The sequence below is a fragment of the Neopelma chrysocephalum genome, unplaced genomic scaffold, assembly GCF_003984885.1.
Source record: "Neopelma chrysocephalum unplaced genomic scaffold, ASM398488v2 Primary Assembly neopelma1_22b, whole genome shotgun sequence".
Lineage (NCBI taxonomy): Eukaryota > Metazoa > Chordata > Aves > Passeriformes > Pipridae > Neopelma > Neopelma chrysocephalum.
The window spans coordinates 13,657,193-13,680,270 of record NW_020897690.1 but is presented as its reverse complement, the minus strand read 5'-3'; positions in this window follow the sequence as shown (position 1 = coordinate 13,680,270).

Below are 23,078 nucleotides of genomic sequence, written 5' to 3'. Positions count from 1 at the left end.
CCTGATACCTTTAGAGGGGAAAGAAGCATTGTTGACTAACAGTGTCCTCTTCTAGCTCAACAATAATTTCTATTATATTTCCTGACATTACTCTTATTTAAAAATATGATATTATTAATACTTAATTGGAGTGTTATTTTCTGTGGCCTGGCTTTTGCCGTTATTATTGAAATTAGTCACTTAATCTACATTCTCTTCTCCATGCCTCCATTGTGCTTTACAGGAGAGGTAATGTGTCCCTGTTAGACCAACACAATCTCTGTGCCAGCACAAACTACCTTTAGCATAACTGATTCTTCTTGAGGACACAGAGGTTTTTAATTTCATCTTTCTGTATCTCTGCTGTGTTTTTTTCATTCAACCTCTTTATGTGCGAGCTTTTGAATTGTTATGCTTACTTGCAATTCTTATTACAACAAAAGGCTAAACTAAGAATATTGTTGTCTGGCCATAGTACATATACAATATAAAAGTAACAGGAAATATGTCTGAAGAAGAGTTTAATAAATGCACAGTTGATTTAAGACAAGGTTATGAATGAATAATAAAGGTTATGAAGGTTATGAATGAATAAGTCGTTGGTCCAGCTGTATTTTATTTTTGTGGGATGAGACATTAAGTCTTTCTAGATGCATATGAGGAGAGAGATGTTTTCAATATGAATGACGAAGTAATATCAAAGATGAGATAGTAAAGAAATTAAAAATTGAATGTGAAAGCTTTATATGTAGTATTTATACGTAGTGTTTCAGCACAAAATATTTCCATAATGAAGTCTGTTTTCCTTGGTGTCAAGACACCATTAGTTACTTTCTCTGAGCTGTTTTATTCAAAAGAAAGGTCATGAAGTTTACAAAATAGTGCCCTTAAAACCAGGGCATCTCAGGGCATCTTTTCTTTACCTGCTTAGAACTCTTTGGATCAGGTACTACTTAGCTAGCAAGCCAAAGGTCATGCTGCATTTATTGGAGGTCACAGCTTTCATTATTTGGCAACTGCAGTAGTCTGGGAAAGCAGATAACTGAAACCTCCTTCTACTCTTTAAATGTTTTGCTTCATCTTTTAAAGACAAAGGAGAGGTACTTCTCTTTTCCACATCACTTAGCTCAATGATCACTTAAGCATAAAATTAGAGAAAAGAGAAGAAAATCAAGGTTGCTGTCAATTCCTAAGCACTATGCTAATGAAATCACTACTTTCTGCATATGCTTTTTGCATAAAATTGTCTCCAAGTCTTAAAATAGCTTTTCCAACACAGTTCTTCTGACATTATTCTTTCATTAAATCATTGCCTGGTTAATTGTATCCTATTGATGATAGCAATCCATTGGCTGTATTTTCTTTTATCAAGTAAAAGGTCACATCAACTGAAACCTGCTATTAAGCAAATAGCAAAGAAATTGAAAGCAGTAATAATAGTCTCTGCCTGCATACACAAGGTTGATGATAAAATGAAGGTGGAAATACACATTTAAAACTAACCCATGTAAAAATATTGTAATATCTGAAGAAAATATTATATGATAAAATGCTCTGTTTACACATAAAAAAGAAACAGAGCTGAATTTATAACAACAATGAAAACTATATACAATATCATTGAAGAAAAAGTTGTAGTATCACTATCTACCATATTTGTATTTTGGTAACTGTTGATAAACTACCTTAGGAAGTTTACTATACAGTTACACTTATAAATAATTTATCTTATAATTCTCTTAAATAGAGTGCTCCTTAGGGAATTTGGCTTGGAGCAGGAATATAATACTACTAACTCTTATGAAGAGGGGGGACACTTTACTTCTCATTTCTTAATTATCTGTCCTTAGCAGTTATATGCCATTGTAATAAATTCACATGCTTGAAAACAGAGGAAATAATAGACCTTTAGAAGGACAGCAAGCTGCACAGCACAACTGTCAGACAATATCAGCCACTGAGTGGGATTCACAATACAATTCAATATATTTTAGTGCCCTAGCAGTTAAAAAAAAAAATCAAATTCAAATGTTTTTTGCAGATAACCTGAAACAATTATCCTTCTTGGAAAAGATGGAAATTTGAGAAACTGGGAAAAAACAAAAACCAGTCTTATTTCAGATGAAGAAGATTATTTGTTACCCTTTGTTTTGGTTCAAACAGAACTGAAACTTTTGGAAGACAAAAGACTACTTCTCAACCTAATAGTAAATTAGACATTCAAATTGGAAATGTCAAACTGAAGTTTGACTTTTTCTATGTTGCATTTTCCATAATACAAACATTTCAATGGCTTTAAATTGATTCAGAAAGTATTTTGGCATCACCAAAGACATGTTCATTTATTTTTATAACAAAATAAAAAATGAGAAATTATTTAATTCAGTTACCCTCTAGAAACCTGTTATATTGTGTAGGTTCTATTATTATCCAAGCAAATCACAATCCTGAATGTACATACAATAACTCTCTAAGGTAAGAAAATAGTACTTGTACCTACAGAGGGACAGCTCCAAAAAGGGGTCATAGACCAGGGAGATTAATTACTGAGTGGAATTTATATGCTTAGGTTAAGTATCCAACACCTCTGTACATTAAAAGAAAAGAATTACATACCAAGAAAAGTTATCTACAGTCTCCAGCATGCTGAAGAAACAACAACAAAGGCAGACAATAATTAAGGATAAAAATTTGAACAAATTTATCCCCAACACAGTTAAATATCTGTAACTCTCTCAGTATGGGTCTCACTGAAAATTTGATCCCTCCAGCCAGCAGAAGTTCTGAGACAGCAACTCAAATTTCAAGGTGAAAAGAGACAACTGGAGATAGGAAACCTAGATTTCTGTCTTTGTCCCTCTCTGCACTTTCTTACAGCTGTTGTAAAATGCATAAATAGTTCAGGAAGCTGGGAATGCCGCTAGAAATTCTCTTCCTTCCCTGTTTTGACCTTCTGAGGTGCAGTTTGATCTAAATGAAGATATGGGGCTTCCAAACCTGAGCTGGCCAATTCACATAAGGCTGCTGGACACCTATATGGAATTGCCTGCTCCACTCTTCCAGCTTGTGCTTCTCTGCTATGCCAGCATTAAAAAAGAAACAAACAAACAAATCAAGTTTAAGAAATATTTGTGATCAATAGTTATTATACATGACAATTACAATTGTTCAAGTGGCACCATATCCTAAACTTGAGATGTTAAACTGAAAGATCACTAAATGCAGGCCTATACTCTGATGTAAACTGATTAGGAAGAATGCTCTTTTCCCTAAAATCTTCTGAAAAATTGTCATTCTTCAGTGAGTTAAATGATCTGTGAGAGAAGTATCTTGAAACAAATTGTTAAAAAGCTAATGGGCTAACCTCGATACCAATCAGTAAATGTTTGGGAATCTGGTCCTGAAGATAAGGATCCTGAAGATCCTGCATGAGGAAGGACGCGTAAGAACTTATCCAGCCACACTGGATCAGTTCAACAGTGCCATATGCTTCATCTCCAGAAGTCCAGTGGCAAATTCTTAAGGGTATGAATGTTTCATTCTCTTTTTATTCCTCATGAAACGGAGTCTTTTCCTGGCTTGAGTCCTAAGAATGCATTTCATCATGCAATCTACAAAGATAACATCATCTCTTCAAGACACTCGGGATGTTTTTGATCTCTTCCCCAACTCTTCTGCTGCATCCTGTACAATGACTGAAATTATTCTTTCTCAATACTGTCACTGACTGCTGCTGTTCACGGGGTGGAGTGTCTGAGCACTAATTGAATGACTGGTAAGGCTATAATCCAACCATACTCTTGATCCTGATGGTTTTAACAATTCTTACCTTTTTGCTTTTCTTGCAAAATACATTTTGGTGGACCTTTAAGGAGCAGAGGCAACCAAGCTGATAAAACTGGTTTTACCCTTTTCATTCACAGATTCACTCCTGTGACTTTTAAATCTGATGGGGAAGCACAACTACTGTTTCAAATACATAGGGCAGAAGGTGTTGCTTACATTAATAATAATGGTTAACTAGTACATGAAACCCATTATACATAATTATTTTGCAGCCTATTTATCACAAGAACAAGACTGATGGAACAGATGTGATTATAAAGGATGAGTTCACATTTTCAATAGGTTCCAATTATTAATTTACCAGTCAATCCGCTTGTACTGCTTTTTGGCATGTTGACAAGCAACTGAAATTAGAGAATCAAATTTGCTAAGGGTTGATCAAAGAGAATGAGACACAGAGAAAGAGAAGGTGGTGAAATACAATGGCAGTTGAAAAAGAAACTTCACAGTAACACATTCATGTCAAAACTCGAGAATCAGTGAGTGTGAGCCTCCAAAGCTGACTGCAGTATAAACACACAAAAATGACTTATAATAAGGTGATTAAAAACTAAATCAAGCAGATTTTTAAGTAGGAAGGTTATGTATGGCTGCCTCACATTGCCCTTGAGGATCTGTAAAACAACTAGCCACAGGATTTTCAGTTTTGAGAATGACATACAATTCTCTATGACTGCCAAAAATAGCTGAGAATGGCTCTGAATATGTTAATAACAACCACCAACAGGCCTGCTATTAGTCTGGCCATTATAACAGGTGGCTGTAGTTAGCAAGGGATATTAACACAGTTTTGTTCTGTACTTTACCATATGGTTCCCATTAATTTAGTACACACAAAAAAGGGAAGATACTTGTCAGGAAGCAAATCTTCCTCCTTAAGCACCTCGTCCAAACCCCAGGTACCCGTGAGATAATTTTGCTGAATAAAACATTATGACCCACATGCTTTTCCACGTAATAATCCATAATGGATATTTTAACAAATCTATGGCAGCCTCCTCAGGTTGACACAGTGATGCATACCATTAACGAGAACTTCACAGTGCAGTAGATGGCAGTAATAGTTATACAATATCAAATCCGATAGTACATAACAGAGCTGCAGATGATCTTTGACAGTTCACAGGACACAAAACCAGTAGTATGAAATTCTCTCCTCTATTGCTAACCTGCACATAGAGATCTGATTCCATGCTGTTGTATTGTGTCCAAACAAAACCACTTGAGCTAAAGGAGATGCTCCCTGATTTTGCAATACGAAATACACCTGTGAAGGTCTGCCTGGAAAAGAACGATTGAGGGAAAAGAAGATTAAAGTGCTATAAAATTACAAATAGCATAAGGAAGATGAAGAGAAGTTAGGCATTAATCACTGTCCATGCAATGCAGAAAGAAAGGGATGTCACATGAAGTGATGAGGCAACAGTTTAAAAATGAAGAAAAGGAGTATTTTTTCCTACTCTTCTTAAGTGTTTCATGAAAACTCATTGTCAAAAGGTATTGTGGACTCCAAATATTTAGATGAGTTTAAATAACAGTAAAGAAATTTCAGGAAAGAAGAAACCATTGAGTTTTCTTATGAACAAGTATATTTTTAAAGTGCATACTACTGGCAGTAGGAAATCAGAGGAATTATCACTGATTTTCCTCTCTTTTCCTGACCACTCAGGTAGGCTTTTTTTGGCTAAACTGTTTCATCCTTAATGGTGTTTCCTGCACTCTAGAGCTGTGCAAATAAATATACATATGTCAGGTTTTTTGCAGTATGCATCAGTCTGCTCTCTTGCACATTTGAAGTTTTTGTAGCGACTTCCTTATAAGAATGTTGTGGGTTTGTTGGCAATATTGTTAAAGAAATATGTAAATTAAACTCCTTTTGGATTAGCTCCATCAGGACCAATTAAACATAAGCTTCAGATATTACATTAGAAAAAGACTCTTTTAGGAGGGAATACACAGGGTGAATACACTGGAATTTGGATTGGGCTTAGATTGTTCATAACCATAAATAGTGCTATAGAAATCACTGCCATCATCAATTTTCAAGTTCAAGAGACTTGCTGCAGTCGAGTTAACTACACTCTGACTTTGGCACACTTAGGTTTTTCCAATAAATATATAAACTCTGAATTTATTTGTTAAAAATTTTTGTCTTATATACATGTAATACAAATAAAAATCACTACCACGTCAACAAGAGCTTGTGTAAGAGTCTTTGAAGGATTTTATCTTTGCTGAGGTGTCTGTCTAGCCTGCATCTAGTATTATTTGCTATAGAAATCTACCTGGATGAAAACAAATGTTGAACTGGTTTGCAAGTATTTGTTCCAAGACCAAATTGCTTTACCTGAGTATTTCAAAAGATTTATGTAAAGAGGTGAGCCTCTTTATTAAAAGCCTAACTATCTCAAAAGGAGATAGGTCATAGAATCCACCTATCTGTTGTGAAACTAAACAGACTAAGGTTATAAAATCAAAGAGAATTTTGATGTTGTAGACATGAATAAAAAAGACATGAATATGAAAAGAAGGACAGAAGAGAAATTCAATTTAAGAAGAGAATGCCTCAATAAAGTCAACAGAATATTTACTGGATAGAAATTATCTCTTTTACTGGGAAAACCAATCCCATTGCCTCCAAAATTTGAATTATTTTATATTATGAACATATTGAATATTAGCAAAGTAAAGTTTTTAACACTTGCATTTTTCACTTCAGTACCTTTCCTACTCTTAGAGAAGAAGAGTTAGAACAATCCTTTGGTTGGGGATCAGTGCCTGTCACAGTTTGCTGTATTTTAATTGTTCAAGGTGTAGAAGAGACTTCAGTCAACAACAGACTTTGACAGAATAACAAAACAGGCCTAATGCCAATTGTTGTCAAAGATTTAGCGTGCCAGTCAATATGAGATTATAAATGGTCACTTGAAATTGATCATAATTCATTAAAGGTTGATCATGATGTTGAACTCCAGTAATGAGTTTCAGTTGATGCCAAGTATGTTGGCTGTACTTTCACATGCCATTATTTTGAATGTCCTGAGAACATTCATCAGAATGACAGCTGTTTCTCTGTTAATATATAGAATAACAGATGAGAGTAAAATAATTCTCTTGAAGGGTTGTGATGACATCATACTCCAAAAAAATACCCAGAGCTCATATGATTTATTATATTAAGAGTATCCAGATGGAGTTATTTTCATGTTGTACTTAAGCCCATTCATTTATTTAAATAATGTATGGAGCTGTGACTTTGATACTTTCACAGAGGCATGGCAGAACTCTCTACCTTGTCTTAACATGCAACTAATTATGGATGTGAGCAAATTCAGGGAGGTATGTAGTGGATTTTTGTAAAGACTCCAGCATTATTTGTGGGCACTGACAGTAACAGTACATTATGTGACTGGATGAGAAGTACGATAGTATTTTTTCTCACAGTATTGCCTGATAATGTACAACTTGAATCACTTCCCTCTCTGTAATGCATTTGTCTAATGTGATTTTGTTGGAGTTTATAACATATTTGCCATGCAATGTGCTGTCTATTTTCTCCTGACCTTAATGAATAAGACAATGAATTATGTGCTGAAGACCTGTTTGTAGCATGGCTTCGTTCTCATAACTCCCATGGTATTTAGTGGGAAAGACCTTATGAAACAAATACAGCTATTTCCTTCATCCTCTCACCCTTTTTCTGAAATCCTGCACTTTCCAGTGGCAGAAAAGAGTTGTCTTTACACTACTAATTTAATCCCTGAATTCTTCCAGTGTGTTTTTTCCCCTTCTTCACATACAGAAATTAATTTCATTTAAGAGAACAAACTCAACGAGAAAATTAAATTGTTGAGTTTTAAGGTCTTAAAGAACAGACAGGCTTTCTGTTACCTCATAAAAGTGAGGTCAAATTCCTCCCCTCCTAATTTGAAAATTTTCCCAGTGCAGGTTCAAGGTGATATTAGTAGACCATTTGAAGATCACAGGGCTCTGTAGATCCTACATCCTGTTTCAGTAAAGCGTATTTACCTAAATGAGACTGAGAAAACTGCAAAAACTTCATGTTTCTGCTCCCCACTGTTAGAATAATTTAAAAATGTTCCCAGAACGTTCCCAGGTCCATTCCCACAAAGATATTGAGATACTTCACAGCCAAAAGTTCCACCCAGTTCTCCTAGTGAAACCATTGCACCTTGAGTATCCTTTTCCACATACATTACCAATGGGTTTGTTTTCCATTGAGTTCAGGAGAAAATGCATTTGTGGGTTTGGGCCTAGTCTCATTTTCAGAAAGAGACTTGGAGATGCGAGAGCTTGCTGGCTTAATGAGCAGGCTAGATTTTCAAATATGTTCAGATAGCTATTTACATATCTATAGAGACGTTCCCTCTGTAATGCCTAAAGGTGTTATGGAGGGTGTATGCCTATCTCATTAGCGCATTTTTGGAAATCCTTCTTTATCTGTAACCAGCTAGACTTTATACTTAAATTAACCCTTGATCAGCTCTTGAAGAAGCTGTGAAAAATCACTAGAGTAATTTCTGAAAAATCTGTATCAAATAAAGTTTGACGAAACAGGCAGCACAAAGCCCAGTCTCAAGACCTTTAACTATAACTCATCTCAGTAATTATCTTTACTTATTTACAGCATGATGAATCTACCAAAAAATGCCACAATTAGACAAAGGGATTTATCTTAGATTTATAAAGAAATACAATTACAGTAAAAAATTACAGGACTAGAAAAACACTAAAATTCTGAATTCGCTTACAGAAAATGAGTTAGAAACACATGTGAGAACCTATGTCGTACACCATGTATCAGGACAACCTTAAATAATATGATGCCAAAGTTCTTTCAAAGCCAAATATATTTGTCTTCAATCAAATAATAATCCTTTTCTAATGAATTAATTGTTCTATATTAAAAGAAAATATTCATACATAATCAAGAAAGAAAACTGTGAAAAAGCATTGAAATGTCATTATGAATCTGAAAGTATATTTACATTCATTTCTACTAATGGACATAAAAATTATGTTTTAATTTATTACTTCACAAATAAAGAAAATTAACCCATCAATATATTCAATTAAGGTATCATTCTTTGTTCTAGAATGAATAAATATTAGACTAGTTCTCGTTTAAAAGGCATAAATGACTGAACTAGATTTTTCTCTCTTTTGCCATCTTGCAAAAGCAATCTTAGTTCTCCCTGATATTTGTAATTTTTCTTCACACTATCAAACAAATCAAGTAAAAAGTGAAAAATTCACAGAAAAGCTAAAATCACATAAAAAGCTAATAAAATGCAATTCCAATCAGATAAAAAATGCTTCACTCTGAGAGTTAAATAGTGCCAGCCCATCTAATTAAATAAACGTACAACTTGTCTCTTCTGAAGTTTTGTCACCCGCTTCAGTACAACCAGGATTTCATGAGCTCTCTATAAACAGAAATTTATGCCCTCTTTTTGGAAACATCAGAAAGAAAAATCTCTGTAAGTCTGAAAAAGCAGTCTCTTTAGGCTGCCAGTAAAAAACAGTTAAATTTAACAACTGACCAGAAGGATCTGTCCCCCCATTTCAACCCACCTTATTGTAACTAATCTTGTTCTGTTTCTGTGATAAGCTTTAAAAAGCCCCAAATTTAATATAATCAAGTTACATCATAACATTGAGATATCAGGTGATATTGTAATCTAAGACATGGCTGTTCTGTTATGGAAATGCAATACAACACATCATGTAAAATACTTTTTTATTTCAAAGGAGAAAAGTAGTTAGGACAAAGCATTGGCTGATCTATAAGAAGCTATGGTGTTTGGTGTCATCTAAGACAGACACCTCACCATAGATATTAAAAGAAAAAAAAATGAAAAAAAGAGGATGATATATCACTCTTCTGCAGGATGATTTTCATGAAGATTTTTTCATGATTGCATGAAGATTTTCTGGCAGCCAAGTCTTCACTCTACATGATAATAGCTGTCTTGCTAGTCAGGAGGTGAAGAAGGAGGCTGCTCTGGCCCCTTTGCCTCTGGGATGACAAACCCTTGTGTTGAGCAGCTCCCAAGAGCTGAGAAGTGACACATCCTACAAGCAAAGGAGGATTTTAGCTGTTTAGATCTCTAGTAATAACTCTGATCTCTGTTGTACTTCTCTGCCACAGAGCCTTCCCACCATTTTGTCAGGTCGACTATGTCATCTGCTGTCACTTGCTCTTGTTATGGTCCAAGGATTTCTGTTTAATCACAAACTGGGCCTGGAGTTTCCTCTGTGGAATGAAGGCACTCTATCCAAAGAGACATCACTCCCTTCTTCCTACGCTCATGGTCCCACTGCTCCTCTCTCTCCTGCATCCTAAGCCAGCCAGTTACATAGTCAGAGGCTTCTCTCCAATTCACATTCATAGAGGAGAGGAATGTTTCATATCTGCTGCTGAGTTGGTACTTACAGGCATTTGACTGTTTAACTGAAAAATTTTAATCCTTTTGATCCTGTCCTTTGTAACAGGCCCAAGAGGAGGCACATTTTTCTGATTACAGAGGGCAATCACTGCAGGTGAAATCCGTGGCCTTGTTGAAATCAATGGAAAATTTCCGTCAACTGACTTGTTGATCTTCTTAATCCTCCTTTAATCCTCTGTAGGACCAGATCAAATGTAATCCTTTGAATTGTACCCAGAAAAGAAGGGGGAGATAGTGCAAATATTGGAGTATTGTGTAATGCATTCCCTCTCACTCCTTCTGCCTGGCAGATGAACAACCATCGTCTTAGTGTTTTGTAGATGCAGCTTTTGACTTCTCTTTAAGTGTTGCTCTCTTCAAAGTGCATTTCAATACTCTAAATTCCAAGTCATAAAGGTTGTCAAATTATCTTGAAAAGGTAAAAACTTGCATTATTTTATGACAAAAATAAATTTCAACAAATCAAAGAACAGCTTTCTTTACCACTTTAGGCTCCAGTTCTATGTTAGGCATACTGAAAATTATATTCTCTGGCTTTGAGGACAAAGAAATCACTAAAAAATGGGAAAAAATACCTTTCTTTACATGTTTCCCTGGTGTCACTAGCTTCACTTCTCTCTTGTTTGTGAATTAATCACCCTCCAGGTAACCACAGTCCAAACTTCTGTTGGTCACTGAGGAGAAAACTCATTTTCAGGAGATATGAATTCAAAACTTAGTGTCACCTGACCATCTATGTTGCTACAACCCAAGGCACATGTCTGTGCCTCCTGCAACTGCTCATAAAATTAAGAAGCAAGGGAAGAACAAGGTTTGCAAGAAACTTGCTACCAACTGAAACACAACACAAATTTACTTCGAATTTTATAGATGCACACAATTTGATGTAACAGTGTTTCTGTAGTTTGGCTAAACATGCACCACTGCAGGCTGATAATGCTATGAGAAATTAAATGCACCTTTCTCATCCATCCTGCAATATCTCGTACACTTCTGAGTTATAGCTCACAATTTTACATTTAAATCACAGTACAAGAACTGTGATTTGTGGCATTACCTCAGCATAAGTGACACCATGGTTTAATGCTATGGGTTGATCCTCAAAATCTCTTGATTTTAGGGCTTTTTCTTTTGTATTTTTTTATATTTTTAGATAATTCATATTTAAATAATAAATATCATTAGTCTCTTCCCACAGCCTCAAAACCTTAAGCTATACTGCCTAAACAATAATGATTTTCTAAAAAGGAAAGAGTACAGCTAATAAGGGTATTGTTTTCAATAGCTTTTCCCCCATCCCACCAGTGCAGAAAGTCATTAAAAAAAGTGCTTGTGCCCTTACTTCATATTTATTCCAGTCGTATTATAAATATTTAATTTGTTAGCTAGTGTTTTCTTGTGCCAATATTTGGGGTTGGAGCAATATTTAGAAAATCACCTCTCATTATATCCGGACTGTGGTTGGCTCTGCAGTTTCTAACAACTGAGATTAGAAGTAGAATTCACCAAGAGCTGAGGTGAAAAGTCATGTGGCATCCTCCTGCACCTCACTGTTCAAACTTTAATCAACTCTCAGAGAAATAAATAATGAGGCAAGAGTTGGCTGAAATTTGAATTTGACAAGGGAGATATCAATGACAAGGTGCTGGAACTTGAATGCCACGGGGTTAGCAAAATGTCAGATTCCACCCAGGTATCACTCCATCAAACAACCATCTGTCCTTTCCAGTTCAAGCCTTTCAAGTTAAAATAGATCTGAACTGAAATATCACAAAGGTTAAGGCTAACCAAATTGCAGTTACTTTATTCCAGGCAAAGATATTAAATGCTTGATTTCCCACTGTATAGTTATGTTGACTCTGGCAATAAAGACAAGTGCACCTATTTCAGAAGAGTTTGATTCACCTGACTTTTGTTAGCACTCCTGAATGACATTGGTACATTTCACTAATTTGCATTTCTAGCTTTTTTTTACCTTTGAAATTACTTCTTTCAGTATTTCAGAACAAACAGGGATATATGTAAATCAATTTTGGTTTTTGTAGAATAATTAATTTCTGGACATAAAACATCACCAATTTTTCAGCAGCAAGGAAATAGAGTGTAAATTTATCAATACTAATTGAATATCTAGATAGTTTTTTCTTCTGTTCCATTTCAAAATCTGCTCAGAGCAAAGTAGGAGTTCCAAGTTTTTTTCCTTTTCCTTAGACCTCTTTAAAGGACCATTTTGCATTTCAAAAAAAGTGAACAAAATAAAACATTGAGGGAAGCTTTATCCCTTTAAAGGATTGGCTTACAAAGAGCCACCTCTGGCTTTCACCTCACCTCACTGGGATTAGCTTTCAGGCTGTGTGGAAAAGTGAATGCTTTGCCACTTTTATACTGACTTTAGACTTTTTGTATTTGAGCAGTGTGCATGCAAGGTAGAGGAGACCCAAGACTTTGCCTTGCAAAATACTCTACTGAGATACATCTCATTCCTTTCATGTGCAAGTAACCAATAAAAATCAGTGGAGTTATGTTGCTATAAAACTGACATAAGGATGAAGAAATCTGACCCTGTGAGTTGTGATGACAATGTAATAGGAACAGACAGCTCGATTCTTATTTGGGCCTTCTCTTCACTGAATGTTACCTGCAAGCACTTTTCAAAACTTTTCAGACTTCTAAAGTGAGACTGTATTGTGCATATCTACAAGTAGCAGTCACATAATTTTAGAATAAAATACACTTTGGGATTAGCAAATTTCAGAGATGCTGATTTAAAATGGAACTCATTTTTTTTTCTGTTGCTCATACTCTGTCTCTTATCAGCAGACATCAGTGGGGGTTTGGAAACTCATTTCTAGGGCCACAGGAGATGAGAGAGTGAAGAGCAGGTAAACAGAACATGCTTGCTCAGTTTGAAATAATGCAGTTTTATGATGGAGTACTGCCTTTAGGCTGTGGATGCATGTAAAGATATTGCTTTCGGTTCAAGCACAAAGTTTGAGCTTGACTGCAAAGTATTGAAGTTACATCCAAAGAGGTGAGGCCTGAGAACTCTTTTTCAATGGCCAGTTCAGATGCTTACATCGCCTACATCCTAGAAGTAGACTAAGACATGTACTGCCCAATCTCCTCTGTGCCCTAGTATCTGCAGGAGGGAAGACTGGATGAAGAAGGGAGCTGCACTATGCACTCATGTGAAACCATATCCAGAGTAAAAGTGACCAGGATTTTGGGGTACGCTCAGAAGTGCCCCCCTCCCCATGCCAAACTAAATATTGTTGAGCAGAATTAGATCTTCTCTTTCTAATTACAAACAACTACTAGCCACATGTGTATTTTAACCACACTAATCTGCAGAAAACTTGGATAGTCATTGGGTAAACTGTTGTACTGTCAAAGTATAGCACAACTTCTTATGGAGTACTTTCTTGGGCAATGATTTTGATTTTCTATTCCCGTTTCTATTTAACATCCAAGACAAGTACATGATAAGAGTGATGCTGCTGGAGTTACAGTGCTCCTGGCACATTGACTGACTCTCTTGACAAGTGCTCATCACTTTTTATGATTCAAGGTAACATGAAGAAAGTGTAGAAAGTGAATGCAGGAAGAGTTTTATAGAAGTCTTACCTTTTGTTAGGATATGACTCCAAATCCAAGCTTTCTGTTAATGCCTTTACATTTGGAAATGATCAGCTTCTACAAATTCCAGTTTACTTGTGTTTTCTCTATGATTTTTAACTGTGTCGCTGAAAAATATGTTGAAATGCAAAAAAGGCTTAGTAAAGAAAATTATTTTGCTCTTGTACTTAAGCTGAAATAATACTATAGAATACAGCAACCTGATTTACTAAGGGAATTATTATATATTAGAACAACACCATTATGATGTAGAAACTACCCAAACTCCATAGGGTGTTCATGATAGTAGAACATGGAGAAGCCTCCAACTTACTAATCTTTGTGAAGTCTCTCTCTCCTCCCCTTTTTCCTTCTTTTGGAAAAATTCTGTGGCTCACCTGAAACATTCAAGGGGAAAGTCGTTGTCAAGAAGAAAGACTAGCCCCTCTTCTCTGCAAGGACAACCACATGTGGCAACTTTGACTGTAAGTACCCCAGCCTAACTCCATGGTCTCTCTTAGGAGGCCAGTGAATCATACCCTTACTTCAAACCTCTAAGAAGCCCCTTAATCTTCATTTAGAGCTGTTCCCCAGGATCATTAATCATCTTCAGGACCACTACCACTTGAGGTGTATGCATGATTTAAGCATTTCTACATTCATCCTTATAATTCTGAAGTCATGCAACTTGTTCAGTCCAAACTAATATTATTACATATTTGTATAGTCAAATGACTTCACTCTGATTTATGGTTTTCCAAAGAAAAGTGCTCATTGTTTTAAACATGACAAATGGTTAAAAATAAACAAATAATTTAAACAAGCAGATTAGCTTTTTGGGTGCTAAATCCCTGTAATATGAAGATAACTATTCCAAGCACAGTTCAGAAAATGTCAAATAAGTTCTTACTGGTGATATAAAAAGGGACTGTAGGCACTAGTTTTATGACTTGTGGATTTCCTGGATACATTTTGTCACTGGATAACCAGAGCAGTAGCCAAACATGTTAGAAAAAATTAATGCAGCCTCACAGAAGCCATGTAAGATGATATCTGGCAGTTAATATAAGGCAGTAATAGTGATCAGATTAATTAAAAACATTTTAACCTCTGAGGCACTAATGTATTTCCAGTGGAATTACTCTGTAGTAGTACGTCTCACAGTAGTACAAATGAGATGAGAGGCTTTCTATGAAGCATGAAATAACTAATCTAGCTGTTGACATTCTTGAGCCAGTTTCAGACTGAAGAAATATGTGTCTAATCAGACAGAGAGGCAGAGAGTATGGGATTCTCTAATTCTCATCCCTGACTCAGTGTTACCCTTCTTGCAGAAAGGGCATAAGAACCTAGTCTTTTAATCAGAAAATCTTGCACCGCCCAGTGATCCCGGGAGACAAACATCTTGGAACATCTTCCATTTCACCAGGGATAGATCAGAGAACGACCTCATACTTTCTCTTCATTCTGCCACAAAAACATAAAGTTTTTGTAAAAAACATAAAACTACATTTTAGCCTTTAAGAGAGAGATTTGAGCAATCATTTTTTCCTTTTGGCAACTTGTTAATTTTCATAACAAGAAACTTGTAGGAAACCTGAAGGAATTGAGGTTTTATCTACTGTTCTATCAGAAATTTATGTTAGATGAATAGATATTCATTATGGCTTAAACAGAATAGTTTTGAACAGCTAATTTGCTTTATATTTTCCCCTGTCCTAAATATCTTTGTTATATCTGAATGAAAGTCCAGTTTTAAATTTCAGGAACCTGTAGCATTCACGTTGCTTAAATGAGATTGGTCCTCCTACCATTTTTCAGGGCAGGAAGATATCAATTAACACCACATCTTTATGCGTCCTTCAGAGGTCACAGTCTTTTTTGTACACTGTGTACACTAAAAAACTTTGCATGTTAAATTATAGTATGGTTAAATAGGTTCTGATGTATTTGGATTTAGGGGACATAGTGTTGTCCATGCAATTTCTCCTTAGATTGCAAAGATTATTACTCAAAGCATTACAGCTGAAGCAACCCTAACTACCAGTGGTTTGGGGTTTTTTTGAGATGTGTTGGTAGTTTTGTAACTCTTATTTTTCAACCATGGAAATACACTCTTTATGAGGTCTAAAAAAATAAATCTCTAGGCCAATTTAAAAATACATATAAACTAAAAATAATGTAGTTTTTTTGCTTCAGATTAATTCTGAATATAATTCTGCACAATACAAATCTTTCTGAAATATTGTTTCATTGATGTGTTATCATAGATATCAGGCCGTTAGGCAGCTTAAAAAACTGTAAGTACATAGGAAAACATATCCAAAATAAAACCTGGGCAGTGATAGAGCACACTGGTAGTCCTTTTCCTCTTTATAGTATATTAGAGAACAACCAACAATAGTCGAGCAAGGACTAAAAAGAACAATAAAAGAAAAAAAAAATCAATTTTATGCACAAAAATATCATCCCTGTTTTCTGGGACTGAAATGTTGCTGAGCAGTACCGTTCCTCATTAGCACTTCATATGGGGTAGAATTGCTCCAATATTTCTCCAGAAGCAAACACAACTGCTAAAAAATATTAGTAATTGAATTTCTCAGCAGAAAAACTACCCATCCTAGATGTTTGTACTGTTATCTTGCCATTCTCAGTCTGTAATGGGTTAACCTTGACTTGGGGAGGATTGGAGAGATAGCAAGCACTGTGCAAGCACTGCACAACAGTAGCCAAAACACTGGTGTATTATTGACACCGTTGTGGTTCTAAATACAAAGCACAGCACTATGAGGGCTGCTGTGGAAAAGTTAACTCCATCCCAGCCAGACCCAATGTGCAGTCCCCCCCCCCAAAAAATGTGGTCAATGAATTAGGAATGCTTTTTCTTCTGTTACAGAAGCATTGGTTTACTACCACAGGCAATTGCTACCTACTAATTAAAAATAACAGGAGAGAGGCAGATCCATTAGTGGCATCAGAAAATAGCTGAAGAGCTACAAGTACCTGTCTTAAGACATAATGGAGTACAGCAACTTGCCTTTTTGGGTCAGTCGTAACCACTGTCTCCCCCTTCAATCAACACCACTGTGAAACATACACAGGTAACTTGTTATGTGACTTAGAGGTCCAGGAAAAATGAAGGAGAGAGACTTGTGTTTTTTCCTTATTAAAGAATTCAGAGCTGTAATATGGCAGACTATTTTTTTCCCCTCCAACTCACCCATCTCATTTCTGAGATCAGCAGATTACACTGAGGAACAAGCAATCATTCCCATAGGCTGCTACTCTGCACTTCGTGTCAAGAATTTTTTCAGAAAGTGCAAGGATAGAAATGACTAGCTGGGAAGGGGAGGATGCTTGGTGAAGGAGTGCTCAGCTTTTTTTTCAGGATATCCCATTTCAGTTTGGAACTTTGGAACACTAAATTCTGATCTGCATTCATCTATTTTTTTTTTAGTTGTGTGTAGGTGGCGCTTTTGGTTGGGGGTTGTGTTTGTTTTTTGGGGTTGGGTTTTTTGTTTGTCTTTTTGGGGGGGAGGTGGCGTGTTTTGATTTTTTTTTTAATTAGTGACGTCTCCACCTGTCCTGAAGGACTCTGTTATCTTCACTGGTCAAAGTTACATTATTCATTCATAGATCTGATCTTCAAACAAAGCTCTGTGACTAAATCCTTTCATGGTTTTCCTATCTCTTCCTTGTTAAAGACACATCAAATACTAACTCTGTAGCAAACGTTAGGCAAAGTGAAGGAATTTCATTCTCAGCTACCTTAAGTGATTACCTTCCATTTTCTGTTGCTGTTACTGCTGATGTGTTCTTTTTTTAACGAATGGTCTGGTATGTAAAATATCTACATAATATCTCTCTCTCCTGACAAGTGTTTTGTTTCTAAGTACTTTGGACCAATATCAGTGTTTGCAAAGTCACTAGAAGAGTAGCCTTCCATTTGAAAGGGACTTCATGGCACAATATGTGGACTTAAGGTTAATTATCTCATTTCCAAAGAAATCCACAGCCTATCAGTGCTACCAGCCCTAATTTTTGTCTTCCCACCCCTTCATCTCACTATGCTTAGTTAATCTTATCACCTCTTTCTGGGTAAGATGGTAGATACATTTTGTCATCTTGTTTCATGTTCTCCCCTTGAAATGTGGCTTTATTTTACTGATGTCAAAGAACATAAAACTTCTGTGCCCTTTCCAATCACATAAAAATAAAAAGTATGTGCATATCATTTACAGAAGTAAACATAGAACTTTGACATGTAGATAGGCCCTCAAGTCAGTGGCACCAACCAAATCAAACATTCGCACTGCTCTCTCAAAGACTTATGAAAATCAGTGAGATTTCAAGCCCTTATTCTGTAAGGCAGTATAGCCATACAAACCAGTGCTCAGAAGCCGGCATGAAAAGCAACCACAAATGACATATAAAATGTACTTTTGTGTACACATCACACTCACTTCCATCACCACAGTATCAAGGTAGACCAACCAGATTCCTTTTCAGAGCAGTGATCTAGCAAGTTCTAAAACAGACCTTAAATTCATAGAGGTTAAATTAAAAGAGGTCTAAATATTCCATAAGTGACTATCACTTGTGGTTTGGTCCTTTGATTTTATTGTTATTTAATGTTACCAAAAAAGAGTAACAAAAGAGTTATAAGCTCAGAGAATGTAAAATACATTCAGTTCTCTGAATACAGCACAACAACAATGTCAAAGCACATACAACAGTTAGAACATCCTTTTTGCCCTAATTATAGTGCAAACTCACCTCCTCACCCCCCTCCAAAAAAAAAAAAAAGAAAAAAAATAGTGACTTTCCCACTCTTTTCCTTTGAAATGAACTGGTCTCTTTGTTAGACTTTTCTTTCATAAAAGGGTTTCCTCATATTTTCTTTGAAAAGAGCTGAAAAAATGATTGCAGAGATCTTTCCCATAGACAATGACAATGAACTTTAAATTCTCTGTTTAACCAAACAGTATGCAAAGGGAGACTGTTCATTCTGAATGGACAATAACAATTTAAATTATTCTGATAATTCAGTTATAACTCATACTACGAGATGAATTCATGGTAGTAACACGGGACTAGGAATTAGAACATTTGTTTTCCCTTTGTGCTATGTCATATAATCCCATCTATACCATTCATAAATAACAAAAATAGTTTCTCAAATATTAAAATATTCAATCTAAAAGTTGAGCATTCAGATTGGGCTAGCATGACATGTACTTTATCTGACATTTTGTTTGATTTTACATGTTTCTGTGCAAACACAGTTCTCTCTTGGCCCATGGGAAGAGATAAGAAGTCATTTCAAGAAATGGGTACTATAGAGATCTTCGGTATCACTTGCATGATCAGTTTTCTATTTACTGTGATCTCTTTCATGTCCTTCAAGATAGGAAATACCACTACTCTTGAAAGTAGTATCATGAAGTTCTTCAGGGGGAGCTTTCTGTAATTTGCAGAATATTCTATGCTCTTTGCATTGTATGAATAGAGATTCACAAAAAATAAGCCAAAGTCAGTAAAAGCATCTTGCATTGAAGCAAATTTTTTCACTAATTTTATGCCCCATGGGGGACCTAAACATCATTTTGACCTTTGTAGTAACATCAGTATTTTCATTCTTAGATATTTATTACATACACACACATAAGAACCCGGAGAAACCATAGAAAGGTAATTTCTATGTTTTTGTGGTCAACACTTATGATGCACGAGATGACACAAACTCCGTTCGATTCTGGTGTGTTATTACTTGGGCACACTTCACCATAGGAACAAATGCTATTGGCACAGGATTCATGTCCAGAATACAGGATCAGGTTTATAGGCCCTGTTCTCACACCTGGCTTTATCCAGTTAGTCTTAGTTTGCTCCTCATATATTCCTTCCGTCTTTCCTACACGCATTAAAGTCTTCTTTTCCTGCCACCATCTCAAAATCTTCCACACTTACTAGCCTTTAGGTTTGAGAGGTTTTTTTTTCTTTTTTTTTTCTCTCCATGTTACCTTGTCTGTCATTGAAAATTGCTGAACGCTTTTGACTGTCCTATTTCCAAAGACAGTCTCATAAGAATATCTTGCAATGAGCATTTCGAGAATATCTTACAATGAACATTTCAATCAAAATGGCTAACTTAGGATAAAATTATCAGTAATTAAAAATGGAGCCTTTCAATGGGAACCAAGAGATAGTCTCAGAAGACCATTTTTTTACTAGCTTTCCCTAAAAACTTGGCAGTTTAAATAAACTGCTATTTCTTTCTTCAGTTTCTTCTTTCCTTTTTCTTTTTCCCTACACGGGAAAGATACTAGCAGAAAGACACAAATAATATTAGCAAGAAAATTGCTGCTTTTCTGAAGATTTTCTGGATAGCCTTTCAGGTAAAATTCTGTTTTTTTTCTTTACAGAATATTAAGCATATGGTTAAAAAATACAACAGACAGGATAGTGCTTTGTATTCAGTCCTACAGGTTAGTAAGAGTAATTTCTGTAGGACATTATTGGCTTAAGTCCTGTTAAATCCTTTAGGGCTTTCCCCTAAGAGCTATTTGAATTGTTTCATCAAGCAATTTGACTTTAGAAAGGTTTCTCTTAGTAGGGAATTGCTCCTGTATTTTCCTGTTAGCCAGCTGTCCACATCTAATGCTGAGCTGAATGTAAATTTTAACAGCCCATAAGACATTGATGGAGGGGCTCCAAATTCAGTAAAGTTTGGATATCAGATGACCCAGTAAATTAAGTGAGACTGCTCTTCTCTTCTGTCAAGCTGAATACTAAATTAATTGAAGGAACCACTTGATAATCAAGTCACAAACATTGTTAAAATTAAGCTTTGGGATCACAAACAAACAAAATATTCCATTTTTGTCAGAAGCAGATACAATTCCTTAAGTACTTTCAACATAATGCATATGTTTACCCTCCTCACAACCTTTTAGCTTTGCTATATAAAATAACAAGCTCCTAAGTCTTTTTATCATAGGAGTCCATTAACCAAATTCAGGTATCTTTGTTTCTAGAACAAGTCTTTCATCTCTTCAGATAACTCTGATGGCCATAACACAGACTCAATGGCTAATATAAGGCAATTCCAATAGCTACCTGCTGTTAATTGTCCAATAGTAGCATTTCATCAGTTCAGGGGACTGCAGGGTCTGATAACTTGTACAAAACTCCACTGGGTCATTACAGTATAACTTGGAAGGAGTTTAGGTAAAATGTTTAATTAGTTGGTATCAGAACTTAAATTAATATTAACCTGGCTTATATGAATTCCTGTTTTATTCTTTATGGAAAAGCTGTATATTAAAAGACCCTGTCTTTAAGCTATAAATCATAAATTTAAAAAAAACCCAAACTTTTATAACTAGTTTAGGTTAATCTGAACAACTATTAAAGGTTAAGACACAAAGTATAAACTGTACAAATTATTGTAGGCACACTTTGATTTTGTAAGTGCTTAACATGACCTTATTTGCTTTCTTAACAGGGTATTTACCGAGGTACAGAAAGTGATTACAAGGTAAGCGTTAACTTGCTCGTTTTGTGGACAGAAACCAGGATAAAAATATATGTGGAGTAAAAATTATATATATATATAGATCATCCAAATTAGTCTTAAAAACCAACCATACTTCATGTCTTGTCTCATTAACGTTTCAAAAAAATCTGCTGAAATTAAGTAATGATCAATTCAAAAAACTGCACTGCACACATTTATAGAAATGCACAAAGATCTAGTGTTTCTGACTTAAGAAACAGACTAGTTAGTTCTGAATATTTGAATGGGGCTGCTTTAGAGATGAAGCTTATGAAACTGGGACTACTATACAATCCAAACCATCAAAGAACAGAATGTTTTCTTTATTTAAGAGTGATAGGAGCAGCTCCTTCAGAGGCCAGTTCCTTGAGTTTCATTAGACATTCTCCTTTGTTATGTTTAGGAACTAGAGATTTCTTTTCCAAATAGGACACTGTTTTGAACTGTCTAGAAGAGAATAGTAAAAAAAATCGTACTATTAAGTTACACTGGAAAGATTTTGTGATGATACAAACACAGGAAGGGCCAATAAAAAAATAAACTCTATCATGAGGGAATAAACAGCACTCAGCACTATTTTTGGTACTTAAAAAATTTATAATTTCATAATACAAATTTTGCATTGCACAGGCTCAGAACCTAAGACATTCTTATGGAAAAAAACCCACCAACTTCATTTTTTCTAGTTATTTATTGCTCAAATAAAAGTAAAGCAAATTCTGAAGATCCCTAATTTTATGAATAATGCCTTTGAGTTTAGCTAGGTATGTGAAAGATAAGCCTTGGGACACAGTTTCAGAAGTAGGCCCTTATCACTCTTCCAGAAGTTCAAATGAAGAGTTTCTAAAAGTAAAAATGCTGCCGTATTCCCTAAAGCACTAGTTATTTCTGACACCACCATCTACCATTTCTTCACCATTCTTATGTTAATGCCACCATGTCAGACACATGTCAATGAATCTTAACTCCACAACATATAACACAAATTACCAAATATAGGCCTTATTAGGCAAGATGGGCTCATGTATACTTACTAGATAGAGTAAGTTATAAAAGAGGCATGTGAAAAATAACCTTTAAGCTCCAACCCTTCTTCCCGTCAAACAAGGTCATTCAGTGACCTGGGAGAAGAATAAAATTCTCATGGTCGTCAGAGGTAAACAGACATGAGAATGACAATATGCCATATTTCAAGGAGACATACTGCACTTTACTTGACACTCACAATTTATATCAATGATTGAAGCAACACTAAATGAAGTGAAAACGATGCACGTTGGCAACAGCAAAAATGAAAACTATGAAACATTTATCCTAGGTTGGTTTTCAGGTACAGAGAGAAATAACTCCAACATTTATTTCACATAAGGTGCTGCAGGGAAGAGTGTATTCCAAGAGAAGTTGCTTGCTTTCCCCTCCATGCAGCCGAGAGCTGTACAGCTTGGTTTCTGGCTGTACAGAAAAATGACTTGTGCTGTTCCCACTGACCCACGAACAGGTACAGGCAAGAGTGACCTTTTCCCTTGAAACAGGAGCCACAACCCAGTTTGAAACATACCTCACAATCCAGTTGCTTGATGATCCCTGTTTCAGCCCAAGCATGCCACGAT